This window comes from Mastigoproctus giganteus, chromosome 1 (assembly GCF_048544385.1).
Source record: "Mastigoproctus giganteus isolate SK-2022 chromosome 1, ASM4854438v1, whole genome shotgun sequence".
Classification (NCBI taxonomy): Eukaryota; Metazoa; Arthropoda; class Arachnida; order Uropygi; family Thelyphonidae; genus Mastigoproctus; species Mastigoproctus giganteus.
Window position 1 is genome coordinate 235980584 of NC_143575.1, and position 18913 is coordinate 235999496.

At 39.2% G+C, this 18913-nt stretch overlaps 1 protein-coding gene across 1 annotated transcript in view; it reads right to left on the reverse strand.

The window, feature by feature from the left end:
* Crk (Crk proto-oncogene, adaptor protein) overlaps positions 1 to 18913 on the reverse strand; it is a 118073-nt gene that overhangs the window by 21631 nt on the left and 77529 nt on the right. The window lies entirely within an intron of this gene.

An 18913-nucleotide genomic window follows, 5' to 3' on the forward strand; every position in this document is an offset into this window, starting at 1 on the left:
ATTTGCACAAATTTTTAGAGTACTGTTTTTTAACTTGTAGATATTTATTGCACAGATTATCCAACAATTTGACTGAAACTTGTAATAATCCAAAAACTGTAAAGAACTTATACTCACTATAAGTTAAATAAAATTTAAATGCTCAAGGCATAATATATTATGAGTTTAAAATACACCATAGTGAACTCATAACGAAAAACTATGTAAGTGGTGTGAAGGCATCGATTTAATTGTATCTCATATTGTAACTATCTTCACAATGAGGTACCACGCACTGCACTACCTTGAATAAGTAACACTCCACTAATAGAGAAAACTATTGTTACTTATTCTCAGTGGACACCACCACCACCACCACCCAGACGGCACCATTTCAAGGCTTATTGGCCTATCCTCGGTGGGTGGGCAGGTACCCTGGTGTTGCAATCATGCCAATTAAGTTTTGAGGTTATTTCCACAATACAAAAGGTGCAAGTTGAGAGATGCAAGATGCCAAAAGTGTGCAATACATGGTAACTCGTGAAGGTAGTCACAATATGAGGTACAATTAAATTGATGCTTTTACACTACTTACATAGTTTTTCCTTATGAGTTAACTATGGTGTATTTACACCAATATTTTATAGTGTATTTTAAAATTATAAAATATTATGCCTTGAGCATTTAAATTTTATTTAATATTCTCTTGCAAACCTTTTGTCAACCCTCATATTGTGAAAATAACTTCACCACTGGGTTGGCATGATTGCAACACCAGGGTACCTGCCTGCCCACCGAGGATAGGCCAATAAGCCTTGAAACAGTGCTGTCTGGGTGGTGTTGGTGCCCACTGAGAATAAGTAACAATAGTCTTCTCTATTAGTGAAGTGTTAGTTATTTGAGGTAGTGCAATACATGGTAACTCATTGTGAAAGTAGTCACAATATTAGATACAATTAAATCTATGCCTTTACACTACTTACGTAGTTTTTCATTACAAGTTCACTACTGTTTATTTACACCGATATTTTATATTCACTATAAGTGTACAACATAGAAAATGCAGAGCCGATAGGGAATAATATACAGCTGGTGGTGGTTGTTATTTGGATTTTAGGAGCATTAGCAACTAAGGCCATATTACTCCAGGGATATGCGGTGGTCATTCCCTGACCTTTTCGCATCCTCCATATTTGGTGGTCACAGGCTCGAACCCCGGTCTAATCAAGAAGCGTGTGCTATGCACTGTTGCTCCTGCCCACCTGGCTACGGAAGCGCCTACACAGCTGGTATATAAAGTAATCATATAATAGTATGTATAGGAAGTAAATATTTACAGAGACTAGTTATAAAGAACAGTACATTTAACTGATGATAAATGTGTTATAGATTTACAAGTTCCAAGTTCACAGAAATCAAACACAATAAAACTGGAAAGCAAATGAATAGAAAAAGTTGATATTTCCAAAATTATGATTCAGGAAAAATGTTAATGGAAACATTTGGTAACATATTATCATATTCCCACACATATGTAAAAAAAGTTCAGGAGTGGTTTAAGATCGTAATCTGACAGTGGTGGCAACGTACCTGACACGTGCCTCTCCAAAATAGCTTTCCCGCATTAATCAATGATTAAAAATTTGAAATTTTTACTGCAACAGATCCTGAAATTTTTATTAATGGTTTTCACAGTAATTGAGCATGAGAAACTGTCAAGTCCTTGCAAAATTCAATAACATAAAAGAAACTCTAACTATTACCTAATACATTCTCCCTCAAATCTCTTAAAAACTTATTATTAAAATCCATAAATCCTTCCAGACAACCCACAGACCTGATTGTTATGAATGACCATTTATTTGCATAATCTTATAATCTGCATTTAACAATGTAACAGGCCTCCAATGCTTTATATCAATTCAATCCCCCTTCCTTCTTTCTTTAGAAGTATGGTATTTCCCGACCAAATCCCAATGGACCTTCAAACTGTCTGAAAAAAAAACTCGTGTGTATCCTGTATGCACAAAAAGTGTTTTATGTGTTATGGAGAATGTTTTATGGAGAATGTATTAGGTAATAGTTAGTTTCTTTTATGTTATTGAATTTTGCAAGGACTTTTGACAGTTTCTCATGCTCAATTACTGTGAAAACCATTAATAAAAATTTCAGGATCTGTTGCAGTAAAAATTTCAAAAAATCTTTGACAACACCTACTAAATTTCGAACAGCTAGAACCGAAATTAGCATTAGCATTAGTAGAGGCATTTGATGCAAGAAAGCAAGCTTATGCAGCATCAGCCAAAAAAAAAAATCCCCACTTCCACTTCACCCCTCTGTTCGTTCAAAATACCTGTCCAGCTGAGCCTTAAACTTATTAAGGCTATCAACCTCCACCACAAGGGATGGAAGTCTGTTCCACCAACCAACCACCCGCTGGCTAAAGGCAAATTTCCGCACGTCTATCCTACATCTGTCTTTCCTCAATTTGAATTTATGCCCTCTCAGGTGATTTCTCTGAGCTAGAGGAAGAATCCCATCAGCATTGAGCATGCTTAAACCATTCAAGGCTTTATACACCTCTATCAGATCACCTCGCTGGTGCCTAGTCTCCAGACCCTGTAATTTGCAAAACTTAAGCCTTTCTTCGTAAGAGCACCCCTTTGTTCCATTCACTAATCTTGTTGCCCTTCTCTGTACTCGTTCCAGCAGCTCTACATCCTTCTTGAAATGAGGCCTCCAGACCTGTATACAGTACTCTAGGTGTGGCCTCACCATTGCCTTATACAATGGAATAATCACCTCCTTATCCCTGCTGGAAAAATTCCTGTATATCATTGACAATACTCCATGAGCTACTCTTGCAGCCCGTCTGCACTGCTCAGAGAACTTCATATCTGCCTGCACAACCACCCCCAAGTCCCTTTCATTCTCTACCACTGTCAGTGTAGTACCACAGAGTTGATACGTTGCTCTGGGGTTGCTGTTTCCCATGTGTAGTACTTTACATTTATCAATGTTAAACTTCATTTGCCACCTCTCAGCCCATCTGCTCAACCTTTCCAGATCCTGTTGCAGCAGCATAGTGTCAGTAGTGTCCTTGACAACCCTGCCAACCTTTGTATCGTCTGCAAACTTGGACATTAAGCCCGATATACCATCATCAATATCATTTATAAATACAGAAAACAATAATGGACCCAACACTGAGCCCTGAGGGACTCCACTAATAACATCAGTCCACGATGAGCAGTGTCCATTGATTACCACTCTCTGTCTTCTCCCCCTCAACCACCCCTTTATCCATAGCAGCAATTTGCCTCCAATGTCACACTGCTCCAATTTGTGTAGCAGTCTTCCATGTGCAACAGTATTAAAAGCCTTTCTAAGATCCAAGTATATAATATCAAAGTTATTCCCTGCATCCAGTTCTTTTGTGACTGCATCATAGTATCCAATCAAGTTGGTCAGGCAAGACTTCCCTTTAACAAAACCATGCTGTGTCTGAGCTATAACTGAAGTCTTGTCTAAATGATCCTGCAGTGCTTCTTTAACCAGTGCCTCCATTAATTTTCCTGGAACAGAAGTTAAGCTCACAGGTCTATAATTACTTGTGTCAGCTTTTGATCCTCCTTTGTGAATTGGGGTCACATTTGCACATTTCCAGTCTATGGGTACCTCCCCTGCGTCCAAGGAAGCTCTCATAATTATGGCTAAAGGTTTGCTTACTTCCTTTGCTGCCTCCTTTAATATAACTGGATAGATCCCATCCACCCCGGGTGCCTTTCTTGTGTTTATCTTCAACAGTTTCTCCTCCACTTTACTCCCAGTTATTTCAAGATTCTGTAGCTTACTGCTAGAGTTGAATACACCTCTGGCATTCCCCTCGCTGAATAACTCCTCATGTGTGAATGTCGATGCAAAATATTCATTTAGTTTGTTAGCTACTTGAGCAGGATCATCAACACTTGACCCATCAATATCAAGTGGACCAATCTGATTCATCCCCTTCCTTCTAGAGTTTACATAAGTAAAGAACTCTTTGCTGTTTTTCTTTGCATCCCTTGCCAAGTATTTCTCGTAATCTGCCTTCGCCTGCCTAACCTCCTTTGTAACTTGGTTGCATATCAACTTGTATCTATCATAGGCTTCCGTGTCATGTGTTAATTTGTATGTATCCCATGCATTTTTCTTCTCTGCCATATGCCTCATTAGTTCATCTGACATCCATTTTGGCCTAAACCCTGAACAATATTTCTTAGTTGGTATGTAAAGCCTAGTAGCTTCCAAGATAAGTTCTTTGAATGCTTCCCATTTTGAATTTGCTGTTGGTAACATCATCAGTTGGTCCCACTGTATAGAATTTAAATACTCTCTCAGTCCATCGTAGTCGCCTTTACGGAAGCAATAACCCTTCCCTTTACCCCTAATGGTAGTTACCTCTTTGAGTAAATCCCACTTCAGCACACTGTGATCACTGCCACCTAGTGGTTCATTTATCTGCAGATTCTTAATGCATGAAGAATCACTGCTGATAATCAAATCAAGAGTATTACTCCCTCTAGTTGCCTCCCGAACATGCTGATGTAGAAAACAATCATCCAATAAATCCACAAAAGTCCTGCTAGTGTGTGAGTAACCAGCCCCCAAATTCCAGTCAATATCTGGGAAATTAAAATCTCCCATTATAAGACACTCTGATTTACTGGCCCACTCTATTTCCCTGTACAGTTCCTTATTATACTCATCAGAGTCATTAGGCCTATAGCACACTCCTACTCTCAATTTTGATCTCCCAATGTTTATGTCACACCAAACTGACTCCACACTGCACTGTCCAGCGATGTCGACTGGCTTCACTTCCTTGGTTTTTATGTGTTTCTTAACTAATAACATAACCCCTCCTCCCTTCCTATCCTGTCTATCCTTTCTGTAGACGTTGTACTCCCCAAATTGCAGTTCTGCATCCCTTATATCTGTGTGACACCACGTCTCTGATATCCCAACAATATCTGCCTTCGATGTTTTGAGCAATACCTCAAATTCATCAAATTTATTTACTAAACTCCTAGCATTGGTGTACACGCAAGTATACCTGCACCTGTTTCTATTCTTAGCTACCCTAACACAACCCATGTGTTTACTTGTACCGCAATGGCTCCCAGCAGTCTCTGAAATACCATGCATCTTGTTTTTCAGGCTTCTGCTCATTCTAATAGAAGCATTGTAAGAATCTCTTTCACCTCTGCCAGTGGCTACTGTCAATCTATTGGTCTTTGTCTCCCCCCAAGCTAGCAGTTTTCCGACCCACTTAACACTGCCTCGATAGCATCAGCAAATATTCTTGCACCCTTTCTATTTAAGTGTATCCCATCCCTGTAGAAGCAATCTCTCCTGTTAACAAGTACAGTCCAGGCTGAAAAAAATTCTACCCCTTGAGCCTTGCACAATCTTTCCAGGGCCGAATTGATCAACAAGGCTCTCATCATATACTCCCTCCTATCGTGTCTGGGCAGAATTGCAGACACTTTCAAATTCAACCCTAATTCTCGGCTTTTGTTCAACAGTGACCTGTACTTGTTAAGTAATTCTGCCGGTCTCCTACTCTTAATATTATTAGTGCCAACGTGTACAACTATATCACCTTTTGTGCCCTTAAAAGATGATATTCGCTCTACAACGTCATCAACCTTTGCCCCTGGCAGACATACCCTGGTCCTGTTCCACCTATATTTTTTACAAAGCATGTTCCCCGTTTCCCTGACAATAGAGTCACCAACAACTACTAGTTCCTTCGGGACCAGCGCATTCTGCCTTAGGGCTTGTCTCTGTGTCACGCGATGCCCAAGTGCAAGCTCTGGCGTCGATGTGGGCAGCTGAGAGCTTGATGGGCCCCTCAATTTAGTTTCTTCGAGGGCATCCATCCTGTCCTTCAAGCTCCCATATAGGCCCACAAGAACGCCGAGTTGTTGCCTGATATCGATACACTCCTTGCATCGCGCACACACAAAGACATCCCCCTTGGCAGTATCATGTCCCGTACCCGATTGCTCTGCAAACATCAAGCAAACAGTGCATTTTATAAGGCTGTGAGTCAGAGGACAACTGCCCCCCTCAGTTCTGCTCTGAGCCACAGCACTTCCATTAGCTTGAGCCTTTTGCTTTGCTGCTCTGGTCTGAGTCATGATTCTATTAATTTATTAATTAATTATGTTATGTTATTAATTATATTACGTTTGTAATCTAAGTCGTTATATGTATTTATTTAAACGTACAATTTAACTGCTAACGAAGTTCAACTAACGCTATCTAGCATGGTATATAACCTACGGTATATCTAGTACAGTATCACAATGGCGGGAAAGTTACTAACGGTAACGGTAGTTACGAACACGTGGAAACCCTTACCGATACTTTTACAAGGCCAAGTAAAGAATAAATACACCAAATTAATCAAAAAATCACAAAATAATGTTATACTACTAAATTTAAATCAAAAGTTTTAGAAAAACAATAATTTCAAATCAATAAATAAGAAAAATCCACTTAGCAGCTTTGAACACGACCGTCACTAGTAGCCTCGTCAGCAGAAATCATGAACAATGTAATTTATGCCCACACCACTTACTCTATCAAATCAATGTTAGTGATAAATAGGATACACATGTCCGCTGCTTACTCTACCGAATCAACGTTTGGAAGAAGTTAGGCCAATAGCCTAATTATCCATTTGATTGTAGCCATTTGTTGAATAGTATGATTGCAACAATAAAAGTATTTGTATTGTTACAATCATGCTATCATGTTGGATCATGTTACTCTGTCATGCTTTGTTGAAATTACACATGCTGCACTAAGAGATCTGCAAGAAATGACAGCATCCATGCATAATATGCCATTGAAACTATGACCTGGCTCAAGATCTCAACGAGTACAAGCGCGAGATGGTAACGCTGCACATTCCATTTCACAATGAGGAAACAGAAATACCGTCAATGATGAAATATGTGAGGATCTACAACAACAATGAAGAGCTCATACTAGATTGTAAATTGTATGAATCGAACTTGGACATTTTAAAAACGATTGAAATATGTAAGACGATGTGTCAAGGCAACGGCGACGTTGACCTTGGCAAAACATGTGGTAATGACCTGCATAGCCTTGTAATGCGACTGTGAGAAGAAGACCCTTTCGAAACTTTTACAATCATCCAAACAGCGAGATGAGCATCTAAAAGCTCGCCACGCTCAACTGACTCAGTGCAACTGCAAAAAAATGCGAAAACTTGATGACCAACAAGGACTTCTGCAACTTAATGAAAATGACCAATGACAAGTAATTTGGAGTCTGTTATCTCCCAATTGCAAACCAATTCAAATATTCTTGATTGGCCCGGCTGATTGCAGAAAAACATTTATGATTCACCTCTTGATGGAAATATACAACTGCTTCAGTAATACAGATGGATACTGTAACGCCTATATTACATGCGCTTCAACTGAAGAGCATGAAATATAATGATCTTGGATGTGCTCAGAGCTGGTTTATGCTAGCTCTGAGGACATCCAAGATCACTGCCCTCAAGATATACACTTCTCTGGTTACTAAAAGGTTTCTGCCACGGGTGGCAATTGTTAGCCCAAAGCCACTAAGTGGTATTCCCCAAATCAAACTGTTTTCCGCAACCAGCTGGTTTATGTCAGCTCTAGGCACATCCAAGATCACTTCCCATGATCCTTTGCTTTAAATGCTTTACTTTACTTTACTTTAAATTTGAAAGATATCCATTTCTCTGGTTATCAAAAGTTTCTGCCACGGGTGGCAATGGTTAGCCCAAACCCACCTAAGTGGCATGCCCCGAATCACAAACATTTTCCCCGGAACCAGCTGGTTTATAACAGCTCTGAGCACATTCAAGATCACCTCCCATGATCCTTGGTACAATCTCCTCTCCCAACTCCGTTTTTCTTTTATGAAACGGAAATGACATCATTTCCATGTCGAAAATTCGCAACAAATTGATTTTACTACTGCCTGAAATTTAGTAGGTGCCGCCAAAGATGTTTACACATCAAAAAAGGAATTTAAAATCTCCAATAATGCAGGTGCTAACTGATCCCAAAACTGTTAATAAACCTTTGCAGGAATCCATCTGGTACTAATGTCACTCAACCTTTAAATTCATTAGAACTTATCTAGTTCTCCACTATTGAAGGAATTTTCCTGCCATACCCTATCTGTTTCAGAAAAAATACCAAATATCCCCCCCCCCGCACCTCCATTCTTTGTTCTACGGAGATCCTCATATCACGAAAATCCTTTATCATCTTTGAGTCCATTATCTTAATATATATTATATTACCTTATCTTTCACCTTCATTCACCTTATCTTTCGCCTGATAAATGTGTTATAGATTTACAAGTTCCAAGTTCACAGAAATGAAATGCAATAAAACTGCTTAATGTCGTCACCTACCTGTAGTTCAGTCTCTGCTCAGAAAAAGATGCACATCATTTATACAAAGGGTACTAGGAAAGTTTTGCAATACAGCTTTGTTTATTTAATTTTTTCAAAGTAATTTCCTCTACATTCAATACACCTCTCCATCCTCCGAAACCAATCTTTAAACCAGTTCTGCCAAGTTTCACTAGGGAGTAAAGCACACTCGTTGTCCCAAGCCCGTAGAAGGTCCTCATCACTGGAAAATCGCCTCCCTTTTAGCTTCATTTTCACATGCGGGAACAGTGCAAAGTCGCAGGGAGCAAGGTCTGGACTGTAGGGAGGGTGCTCGAGAAGTTTCAGTCCTGTCGTGGTCAAATATTCGGTGCAGGCTTTGGCGCGGTGAGCTGGAGCATTATCGTCATGGAGGTACCAGGTGTCCATTCTTGACTTTGGCCGCAGGTTCTTCATAGATCCAATGACTTTAGGCAGGCATTGTTCAGTATACCACTTAGCTATGACTGTCTTCTGCGTGTCCAAAACGACACGTTCCACAATTCCACTCGATTTGAAAAATACAGCTATCATTTTCTTCTTTACAGATCGGGATTTTCTGACAATTACGGGTGTGTCGTCATCATCAAAGACCCAAACTTTGTTTTGAGCCTTGGTCGGCAGATCGTAATAGTACAGCCAAGTCTCGTCACCTGTCACGATGTTGTTCACATACCGAGATTGTCCCTTATCAAACTTTTTTAACATCTCCCGGCACCAAGTCACACGTCGTGTCATCTGGTCTTCAGTCAGTTGATGCGACACCCAGAGAGAACAAAGTTTCTTCACGTGCAAATGATCTTGCAGAATGAACGAATTGCTGGTGCATTTAGGCCCAAAGTATCCTCTATCTGTTGGTAGGTCACTCGCCTGTTTTCGTCAAGCATTTTCCTCACAGCAGTAACGTTTTCCTCCGTAACTAACGTTCGTGGCCTTCCCGGCCTCTCAGAATCCTCCAGAGTGAAATTTCCCCTTTGGAATTCTCTATACCACCTGAATATCGTTGTACGATGTGGACAATCATCATCTAGTGCAAGAGTCATTTCTTCTAAGCACTGGTCTATGGTTAAACCACGCACGAAATTATACCGCAAAACTGTCCTTATCTCATTTCGTGACCACGATGCCATCGCAAGCACTTTACACTCTCACTACTAATGAATAACTGAGCCCATCGACTTGCCGCGGCGGCTACTATGCACGTATGAACATGTCTCAACATGCAGCAACAAGCAGCTTCCTGTGATTCATTGTTGCGTCATATTGCAAAACTTTCCTAGTACCCTTTGTATAAGGAATATAGACAGCATTTATAAAAGGAATATTATTTATATAAGGAATATAGACATACATGTATATAATAAAAGAGGCATTTAATTTCAATGTATTCAGCCTTACAAACTGGAGATTAGAATATATCAAAATCAGTGCATGCTAATATCATTTTATCGCAATGTCTGAAGATTGCTTATATTTGCAATAATAATAAAAACTGTTCAGCAAACATAACAACATTGTACAACAAGTTGATTAATAATAATTTCCCTATTGCTTACCTGAAATATCACTTCAGGAAAGCAATAAGCATAATTAATTTCAAAAATTTGTTTTCTGAACCCATTGTTTCAATATAATTTTCAAATAATTGTCATATTTAGTGCCATGTATATATATGTACATAGGATACATTTTTACATTCTTGGTGTCTTACGGCGTAGAAAACTTGTACCCACTGGCTTGCAAATTACAGTGTATAATTTTTTTTTTTTTTTTATACATATAGTTCAATTCATTTAAATTCACTTAAGTTCACGCTGAGGTAACATGCAAATTCAGCTCAGGGTCCTATTATAGGAATGGGTTTGCGATCCCGGGCATACCCGAGCCACAACTTATATCTTGTAATGTCTTTAAGCTGTCCTACACTCTTTATTTTTATTTCTCCGAAATTATTAGGGCAATCCAAGGACGTAGGAGAAACTATTTCTTATCTATACCACTATGTTTCGCCTTTGTTGGAGTTCAGGTTCTATTATTCCTACTCCTTTAGATTTTCTTCTTACTACCTGCATGTTTCTCTTTGCGTTAACTTAAAGTTGACTGGCTATTTGATTAGCTAATTGATTAATTATTTATTTATATTTATTTTTACCGTATCTATCACATAGGGGGCACCACATATCATTTTGACGACTATTACATTATGTCCTAGATACGGTAAATATGTAGTGTGTGTATTATATATTTAATCTTATTTTAATCATTAAATTACGTTCTCTGTCGGGTCAACGATGATTAATATATGCTTACATTTATATTTTACTTATATTTTTTTCTAAAATTTCTTAAATTTCTTAACTTTCTATTTACTACATTTGATTTATATTTGGCCTATATTGGTTTATATTTGGTTTAGATTTAAATTACTTAGCATATATTGATCATTACAGAAACAGAGAACCTCTTGTCGCTTTTTGCCTTCAGTCTGGGTGGTTGGCCCCAGTTGAAGTCATCTAGATTGTGGGTAAAAAGCGATAATTTTTTTTTTGCGTTTTCTTAAGTCCCTGAAAGTTTTATTATTTGATTGATTTACTTTTTCTATCATTTTCTATTATCCTTAATATTTTATATACATTATGGGTGTATTGCATGATTGCTTGCAACTGCATTGACCCATAAATATTAGTTACAGTTGTTGTTGTTATAGCTATTAACTTTCTTTTTTATCACTAATATATATATATGCCCTGTACCACAGTAACATACTGACTTTCTTCCAAACACGAATCTCACTTCTTGTGTCCTTTGAAACTTGCTACACCCTTCTCCTTTGTCTTCATACCCTCAAGAGAACCTGAATTTATATTTCCCTTGTCTCCATATCCTCACCAGAATCTTACATCAATTTTCCCAAAGCACACTCTACTTCCTCTACCTAGCCACTTATTTTCAAGAATTCTCGCAGAACACCAAACTTCTTTGAGACCTCTTGAAACAGGTTCTTGCTCTATCCTTTTACCCTGGTCACTCTGCTCCATCATAATTATAAACTTGAAAACGGAAAAGACTAATAATTTCATGTTATTATTTTATATTATTTCCCCTTATCCCTAGTAAAATTAATAAAAGTTTTGTTTCACTAGAAATAACAAGTATAATATTGTAAGGTTTTAGGTGCACCAGTTAATTAGGCCACATTGTGTTTGTATACATTATGTCTATGAACTGCATGCATTTCCTATGGTCAATTTGCCTGTTCACTGGATGAATAACCCAAGTTTCTGGGAGAAAAACTGGGCCACCCTCAGTTGAGACCAACTAACTCAGCCATGTTGTGAAAAGGCACACAAAAATTGCTCATATCATTGATGGGATTCAAACTCAGGTCTTTTCCACCCAGTGTAGAGAGGATGGCGATTCTATCGACTGTTCTACTTATGAGGGCAAACAAGTATGAAATAAACATTTTTAAGTTCAAAAACTTTTTCATTAAAAACAAAAAAATGCATTTAATAAGTACTGTAATCCATTAGGAAAAGGTCAAGCTCTGATATACTGCAAGCAGAATTCAAAAAATCAAAAATTTTTTGTCATAAATAAAAAAAATTGAGGTCTGTCAGATCTTGCACCACCACTTTTGTTAAGACTGCAGGCATCATCGCTGATGTATTAACAGCCTACATATAATTACTTCCCTGAAAATGTGTAGATTTGTGAAAATAAACTAAAAGGACAAAAACTTTGGAGCTTTACAATAAATCTGTAAAAAGAGCAACTCTGGATTGTTTTATATCTATCTAACAGCTACTGATAACAGAATCCCATTTTTAGGGTTCAGAAATACAGTAAAGAAATAAGAGTGTAGTATGCAGAGTGTTCTCGATATGAGTTTTTCAACATATATGGTCAATAAACTAATGGTTACCTTCAAAATGCAATATTAATTTTTATTCATTTAATTTAATGTGATTTTATTTGTTAATTCCCACTTCATTCCTTTGACTCAACATAACAGCAATATCATATATATATACTGAAAGGACAGTATTCATTGGATATCTGGTTCCTGGGAAATGTGATGCTATCACCACTCTCACTAGTGGATGAACCCACTGGTTGCCAGGTATATAGGCACACTGCATTCATGTAGATGGTAATTCGATGTCATATGGATAAACATCGTGAGTTAACTGACTTTGAAAGAGGGATGATAGTGGGTACCCGATGCATGGGTCACTCTACTGCAGAGGTGGTACAGAAATTGTACTATCCCCATTCAACAGTATCAAGAGTTTATCGGGAATATGCCATTTCCGGAATAACATCTCATCATGGACAGTGCTGTGGGCGGAGAAAGGTGGTGGATGAACATGGCTGCCGTCTGTCTCACAGTGTTTCAGCCAACCGGAGAACAACAGTGGCACAAATCACTGCCGACTTCAACAAGAGAGGTGCCAGAAATGTCTCCACCAAGACCATCAGGTGATCATTAGCTGCAATAGGTTATGGGAGCCACCGGTTGGTGGCTCCCATAACCTATTGCAGAGTCCCATTGCTAAAACCACGACAGGACTCTACACCACAACTGGGTGAAAGAACATCAGCAGTGGACCTTGGATGATTGGAGACAGGTCTCATGGCCCGATGAGTCCCATTTCCAGTTATTTCGAGCAGACGGAAGGGTGCGTATCTGGCAGAAACCGCATGAAGCTATGCACCCATCATATCAACAAGAACTATTCAGGCAGGTGGAAGGTCGATAATGGTCTGGAGCATGTTCAACCGGCACATGTTGGAACCTCTGGTATGTCTAGATGCATCTCTGAACAGCCCAGGTTACGTGTCCATCCTTGCAAACCATCTGCATCCTTTATGGTCATCATGCACCCACTGGGCAACGGACTCTTTCAGCAGGACAATGCACCTCCTGCAGATTTTACCACAATGAAATGGCCTCCCTGTTCACAGGACATGAACCCTGTGACGCATCTTTGGGATGCTGTGGAAAGGTCCGTTCCAGCTTTGGATCTACCACCCAGGAATACGATGGAATTACCCGTGGAACTCTTTCGTGAACTAGTGGACTAGATGCTTTGCCATGTGACTGCCCTTATCCAGGCAAAAGGTGGGCCTACCTGTTAACAGGTAGGGATCCAATGATTTATGTCCACTCAATAGACGGCCTCCATAGCCAAGTGGTCAGGAGCGGGAATGAAGTAGCACACACTCCTTGAGTATACCGGGCCTGACTGCCCGGTATACTCAAGCCCCTGACTGCTAAATACGGTCGATCTGGCAACCTGCACTGGACCAGTGTGGCAGATTATGGTCCATCTCCCTCATAAATTGTTGAGGAGGCTTCCATCCTGCAGTGGGTTGATAATGGCTGCAGTTTACCTTTTGCCAGTGTACTAGTGATTCTTAACCTTTCTGATACTAACAGACCTTTCTCAATAACAATTTTACATGGACAACCAATACCCCTTACACTTTTTGGTTTTTATTAAAAATAATATAAATAATCCTTTATTATAGAAGTGTTATTAGCTCTACAGATATTATTCATGAAAATATGTTTGTTATAAAAAATAATACCAACCATTTTTAACAAAATACAATCAGTTTACTGATCTTTTATAATTCATGGACAACCTGGTAAGTGCTCGTCACATTCTTGATAACATTCTCTTAATATGAGATTAGCAGAGAATGGTAGATATGTGATCAAGTGAAATAAATACATGTAATATAATTAGAAAATTTGTTTTTTTACCTTTTCACACCGAACAAAATTAGGTTTATAAACACAATAGTTTAGGGCTAAAGCCTCAGGTTATGTAGGGAGCTAACTAGCATACAAGTTAGTGCAACTGCATCATTAAATATATCTCATATTGTGAATATTTTCACAACAAGTTGCCATGATATTGCACTACCTTGAATAATAATGCTTCACCAACAGAGAAGACTATTGTTATTAATTCTCAGTGGATACCATTTGAAATGTGCCGTATGGGTGATGGTATCCACTGAGAATAAATAACAATAGCCTTCTCCTTTGGTGAAGCATTAATCATTCAAGATAGTGCAATATCATGGCAACTCGTTGTGAAGGTATTCACAATATGAGATTTATTTAATGATGCCAATTCATATCTACTTAAAGTTTATAAAGACTTCACAAGAATTAGCAGTTTGGATACCAGTTAAGTAGTTTAGTATTTGTTACCAAATTTATACTAATCAAAAGGTAAAGAATGCAGTGATGATTAGGGTGAATAATGATAATAGTAATACCATGAACTATTATAGTATATACAGGTCCTTGAGGTTGTCACAGACATTCTCTCAGATATGCCAGACAAGCTGTACTTGCTACCCAGAAGTCTAAAATGCAGATGGAACTGATATTCAGGTGACATTCAAGTCAAGTGGACCTAATTTAGGCAAAGTCCGGACAGTCTGTAAGAGCCAAATCCTCTGCTTGCACCTTCACGATGGTGGAACTGTTAGTAATCCTGAATATAACCTCCATGCACAAGCACACCGTGGGTGACCACCCAGGTGTGAACCAATGTAAGCAGTGGTCGAGGCGTGGCATCCACACCACATGGAGGAATGCCGCCCCTCTGTGTTACCAGGCAATATTAGGTGGTAGATGACTCTCGACCAGTGCAATACCACCATTTTCCTTATTGAAGGCTTAAAGTGATGGAACCGATGTTTAGACTCCAGAGCTAAGTTCCAGTCAATCCTTCCCCATTTCTTCCATCATGCAATATGACAGATGATTTTTGAGGTTATGATGACTATTGTAGCAAGATCCAATATTCCTTACATTTCGAGGGCACAGCTCTAAAACGGAGTTCACAGGCTGGCAGCTAGTTAGTACACTGGACGGAACCTATTGGTAATTCTTCAGGAGGCTTCCGGATCAGCTAGTGTATAATCTAACTGCCTCTACTCTGCCAGATAGTGACTGAAGGGAGTCCGAGTAGTGTGTATGCGGGGAGCATTGTTGAGGCCACGTTATGTCAAGGATCAGGGTATATTCTTACCATATGTATGCCATATCCAAAAATTTCATTACTTCATATGGCAAATTCCCCCCCCCCCACTTTCTCTTACTATTGAATACACCGTGAATTGTCAAATAGAGTAAGCTTATCTGCGAAAAGATCTAAATCTCCCAAACGCTTCCTAGTTCATTTCACAAATATACGTGGTCTCAATTCTAATCTCAACAATGTCCATTTCCACTTGCAGTCTGCCAAACCCCATGTACTTTTTCTGACAGAATCTGAGTTATCGGTTGATTCAACTGCTGCTCATCTCAGTTGCCCAAATTATTCGTAGTATGATTCCATTTGCCTCAAAGGTGGTACTTGTGCATATGTCCGTTCTGATATTCCCTGTCAGAGACTTGGTAATTTGGAATCGTCTCTTTTCGAACTTCTCTGGCTTAAAACCTCTCTACCTCATTTTGTGAAATTATTTGTCTCTACCATTCTCCCAACTTCACTAATCACTTGGAGCTCTTTGACTTTCTCTCTTTGCAACTTGACTTTCTCCAGTCCAACTTTCCTAACAGTGAGGTAACTTTCTTTGGTGGCTTTAATGTTCACAACTCCAGCTGGCTTCCGTTTTCTAGTCACACCACCCAGCTGGTCGAGACGCTGAGGCTTTGGCAATGAATAATGACCTTGCACAGATTGTTCATTTACCTACAAGAATACTGGACAATCCTAACCATACAGCCAACATGCTTGATTTTTTTTTCTCACAAACAACCCTTCTAAGTACACGATTGAAGTGAGTGGTCCTTTAGGCACCTCAGATCACAACTTGATGATTGTCTCTTCTTCAATGAAACCTTTATCTCATGACTATTCCAAACCTCATGTTGTCTGGCATTACAAGAATGCAAAATGGGATGGCTGCGAGATTTCTTTTCTTCGGTCGGAATACTGTTTCAAAACTTCTGATGTCAACATTTGCTCAGATCGTGTCAGTGAAATTATTCTTGCAGAAATAGAATCTTTTATTCCATACTCCACTTTAAAATCTCATCCTTTATCTAAACCTTGGTTTTCCTATAAATGTGCTAAGGCTGTTCAAGAGAAGAACGTTGCATATTGTAATTGACTTGTTTCCACTTCTTCAGTTTCATTTTCTGCCTACACCAAAGCTCGCAACAATTGTAAAGCAGTTATTAATCAGTCCAAACTAGATTTTGATCAGGCTAAGAGTAGAAAACTTGCTTCCTGCCCTAATGGTAGCCAAGCATTCTGGTCTCTTGCAAAAGCTATTGTCTGCAACTTTTGCCCATCTCTGCTCCTACCTCTGTCAAAACCAGATGATTCTGTTGTCACTTCAGCCAAGGATATAGCTGATGTGCTAGCATCCCATTTTTCTTCCAACTCTTGTATTAATGATCTTGGTAAAACACCTCCCACCATTCCCAACATGCTCCATACAATGCCTCCTGTGGTTTTCCATAAAAAGGATGTCAGAAGGACTTTGACGAATCTTGTTGCTAAGAAATCTCCAGGTCCTGAGTTCTCCAAACCTGTGCTCCTGATCTTACTCCTGTTCTTTGCCACCTTTTTTCACTGTCTTATTCCAAAGGTGTTTTCCTTCTGCTTGGAAATTTGCTCATATCCAGCCAATTCCTAAAAAGTGTGACAAATCACTCCCATCCAATTATCGTCCCATTGCAATTACTTCTACTCTTTCTAAAGTAAGGAAGAAATCAATTAACTGCCACCTCTTAAACTACCTAGAAACCTTTCATCTGATCAACGATTGTCACTATGGATTCCATCAGTGTCGATCCACTGGTGATATTCTGGCGTATGTTACCAATTTATGGACAAATTCAATGGAAAAGTTCGGTGAAACACAAGCGGTTGCTCTTGACATGTCAAAGGCTTTCAATTGTGTTTGGCATAAAGGTAGTAGTAGTAGTGGTGGCATGTGATGCAAGAAACCACGTGTATCAGCTCATGCAGCATCAGCCAAAAAATCACACCATTCCCTCCAAATGCCTGTCCAGTTCCTCCTTAAATTTATTTAACCTATCAACTTCCACGACAGATGGAAGTTTATTCCAGCAATTAACCACCCGCTGGCTAAAGGCAAATTTCCGCACATCTATTATACATCTGTCTTTTCTTAATTTGAATTTATGCCCCTTTAGGTTCATAATCTGAACAAGTGGAAGGATCCCATCAGAATTGAGCGTGTTCAACCCATTCAAGGCCTTATACACCTTAATCAGATCACCGTGCCGGTGCCTAGTCTCCAGCCACTGCAATTTGCAGAACGTAAGCCTCTCTTGGTAAGAGGATCCCTTCATTCCCTTCACCAATCTTGTTGCTCTTCTCTGTAAACAGTCAAGCAAATCTATATCATTCCTAAAATGAAGCCTGTACGCAGTACTCAAGGCATAGTCTAACCATTGCCTTATACAGAGGGACAATCACCTCCTTTTCCCTGCTAGCAAAATTCCTATGTATCATTGATAAAACCCCATAACCTGCCCTGGCAGCCTGTCTGCATTGCTCAGAAAACTTCTTTACAAATGCAGTACTTTGCATTTGTAAAGGTTAAACTTCAGTTGCCACTTCTTAGCCCATCTGCCCAAGTTTTCTAGATCCTGTTGCAGTAGCACACTGCCATTACTGTCATTAACAACCCTGCCAACCTTTGTATCATCTGCAAACTTCGACACTAAGCCTGATATACCTTCATCAATATCATTGATAAATATACAAAACAACAGCAGACCCAACACCGAATCCTGTGGGACTCCACTAATATCATTAGTCCACGAAGAGCAGCACCCACTGATTACCACCCTCTATCTTCTCCCTCAACCATCCTTTTATCCATTGTAGCAACTTACCCTTAATACCATTCTGCTCCAATTTGTACGATAGTCTTCCATGCGCAACAGTGTCAAAAGCGTTCCTGAAATCCAAATATATGATATCAAAATTATTTTTTGCATCCAGTTCCTTTGTAACCACATCATAATATCCTATCAAATTTGTCAGACAAGACTTTCCCTTAACAAACCCATGTTGTCTGAATTATTGCTGCAGTCTTGTCTAGATGATCTTGAAATGCATCTTTAACCAGTGGCTCCATTATTTTACCCGGAACAGAAGTTAAACTAACTGGTCTGTAATTATTCGTGTCACCCTTCGATCCCCCTCTGTGAATTGGGGATACATTTGCACATCTCCGTGGGGACCTCCCATGAGTCCAAGGATGCTCTCAAACTTATGGCTAAGGGTTTGCTTAGTTGCTTTGCCACCTCCTTTAATATAACTGGATAGATCCCATCCACCCCAGGTGACTTTCTTATGTTTAACTTCAACAATTTCTCTCCACTTTGCTCTCAGTTATTACAAAATCATTAAGCACCTTGCT